This window comes from Styela clava, chromosome 11 (assembly GCF_964204865.1).
Source record: "Styela clava chromosome 11, kaStyClav1.hap1.2, whole genome shotgun sequence".
Taxonomy (NCBI): domain Eukaryota; kingdom Metazoa; phylum Chordata; class Ascidiacea; order Stolidobranchia; family Styelidae; genus Styela; species Styela clava.
Genome location: NC_135260.1, coordinates 18190001 through 18192500, shown reverse-complemented (window position 1 = coordinate 18192500; position 2500 = coordinate 18190001). Strand labels below are relative to the sequence as shown.

General features: G+C 59.8%; 1 pseudogene; it reads left to right on the top strand.

Moving 5' to 3' along the window:
• The first annotated feature begins 1784 nt into the window (after window positions 1-1784).
• LOC144430294 (large subunit ribosomal RNA) overlaps window positions 1785-2500 on the top strand; it is a 3694-nt pseudogene continuing 2978 nt past the window's right edge.

Here is a 2500-nt window from a genome sequence, read left to right as displayed (position 1 = left end):
GTGCGGGGCCGGTCGGAGCTCACCCTTTTCTCGGTGGCTGGCGGGCGAGAGAGTGCTGCGTCGCCGGCATCGGCGTCGAAAGAAGCCGAGCCGAAAAAAGTTAAAGTACAAACGTGCAAGCATACTAGCCTAACCCTAGGTAAGGCATGTCAGAGCGAAAGACAGTAATTTCGAATGAGCCAAGAAAGAGCGGTGCGGGGCCGGTCGGAGCGCACCCTTTTCTCGGTGGCTGGCGGGCGAGAGAGTGCTGCGTCGCCGGCATCGGCGTCGAAAGAAGCCGAGCCGAAAAAAGTTAAAGTACAAACGTGCAAGCATACTAACCTAACCCTAGGTAAGGCATGTCAGAGCGAAAGACAGTAATTTCGAATGAGCCAAGAAAGAGCGGTGCGGGGCCGGTCGGAGCGCACCCATTTCTCGGTGGCTGGCGGGCGAGAGAGTGCTGCGTCGCCGGCATCGGCGTCGAAAGAAGCCGAGCCGAAAAAAGTTAAAGTACAAACGTGCAAGCATACTAGCCTAACCCTAGGTAAGACATGTCAGAGCGAAAGACAGTAAACTCGAATGAGCCAAGAAAGAGCGGTGCGGGGCCGGTCGGAGCGCACCCTTTTCTCGGTGGCTGGCGGGCGAGAGAGTGCTGCGTCGCCGGCATCGGCGTCGAAAGAAGCCGAGCTGAAAAAAGTTAAAGTACAAACGTGCAAGCATACTAACCTAACCCTAGGTAAGGCATGTCAGAGCGAAAGACAGTAATTTCGAATGAGCCAAGAAAGAGCGGTGCGGGGCCGGTCGGAGCGCACCCTTTTCTCGGTGGCTGGCGGGCGAGAGAGTGCTGCGTCGCCGGCATCGGCGTCGAAAGAAGCCGAGCCGAAAAAAGTTAAAGTACAAACGTGCAAGCATACTAGCCTAACCCTAGGTAAGGCATGTCAGAGCGAAAGACAGTAATTTCGAATGAGCAAAGAAAGAGCGGTGCGGGGCCGGTCGGAGCGCACCCTTTTATCGGTGGCTGGCGGGCGAGAGAGTGCTGCGTCGCCGGCATCGGCGTCGAAAGAAGCCGAGCCGAAAAAAGTTAAAGTACAAACGTGCAAGCATACTAACCTAACCCTAGGTAAGGCATGTTAGAGCGAAAGACAGTAAACTCGAATGAGCCAAGAAAGAGCGGTGCGGGGCCGGTCGGAGCGCACCCTTTTCTCGGTGGCTGGCGGGCGAGAGAGTGCTGCGTCGCCGGCATCGGCGTCGAAAGAAGCCGAGCCAAAAAAAGTTAAAGTACAAACGCGATGCTAATGAGCGAGCCGTTGTCTCGACTAATATGTAGGGGGCGTTCGATCGAGCGTCTGGCTTGAGCGCTTGTCGGCCTAGCAGAACGGTCGCATTGTTATGCCCGGGTTTTAGGCACCGCTGCAGGCGGCCGGCAGAGCTCTTGTTTGTGCGAAACTGAATGGATCGAGCCCGAGAGAGGGCGAGCAAAGAAAAAACGCAAATCGCTCCTCCTGGCACTGCCGGCGAGAGCGTGGACGTCGCGGCCAGCGACTGTCGAAGCTGAGTACGGCCGCAGGCGATCGCCTCGGTCTTAAACGAATGCGACGAGCACGCGCCGGGCGGCCCATCAAGGGCCGAGCGCAGCTGTCGCAGCTATCTGGTTGATCCCGGGACCGGGTCCAGGTCGGTCGGTCCGGTCACGAGATCAAGACCGACCGTGGGCCAAGGCGGCGACGGTACGCGCTCGGTCGGCGCCGGCGGCGACGACTTGCGATGCCAGCGGGCCGTGTAAGAAGCGGCCCGCTTGACACATACGACCTGAGTTCAGGCGAGAGCACCCGCTGAATTTAAGCATATTATTAAGCGGAGGAAAAGAAACCAACAGGGATTCCCTGAGTAACGGCGAGTGAACCGGGAAGAGTCCAGCGTCGAATCTGCGCGCTTTTCGAGCGCGCCGAGTTGTGACGTACGGAAGTCCCAGTGCGGCTGACGGCGAGCGCCGGTGTCCTTCTGATCGAGGCCTCGTCCCACGGCGGGTGTTAGGCCCATAGGGGCGCTTGCCTTGGCCGCTTCGGGTCTTCTCGGAGTCGGGTTGTTTGGGAATGCAGCCCAAAGCGGGTGGTAAACTCCACCTAAGACTAAATACGGTCGCGAGACCGATAGCGGACAAGTACCGTGAGGGAAAGTTGAAAAGCACTTTGAAGAGAGAGTTCAAGAGTACGTGAAACCGTTGAGAGGCAAACGGGAGGGCCCGTCAGGTCGCCGGCTCGCTTTCAGTTGGGTGCGGGGGCGCGCCGTCTCGTTTCGCGGACGCTTAAGGCGCCGCTGCCGAGTCGGCTCGCGCACCGTCTCAGCGCACTAGCGACCGGCGCGGGTCACGACCGGTTTGCCGTCGGTCTAAGTCCCCGCGCGAAGGTGGCCTCCGCTCCGGCGGGGGTGTTACAGCGCGCTGGCGGTGCGGCCCGGCGGCGGATCGAGGAAAGGATGCCGCGCGCTCTCTGTGTGCGGCCGTCGCCGTTCGGCTGGCTTG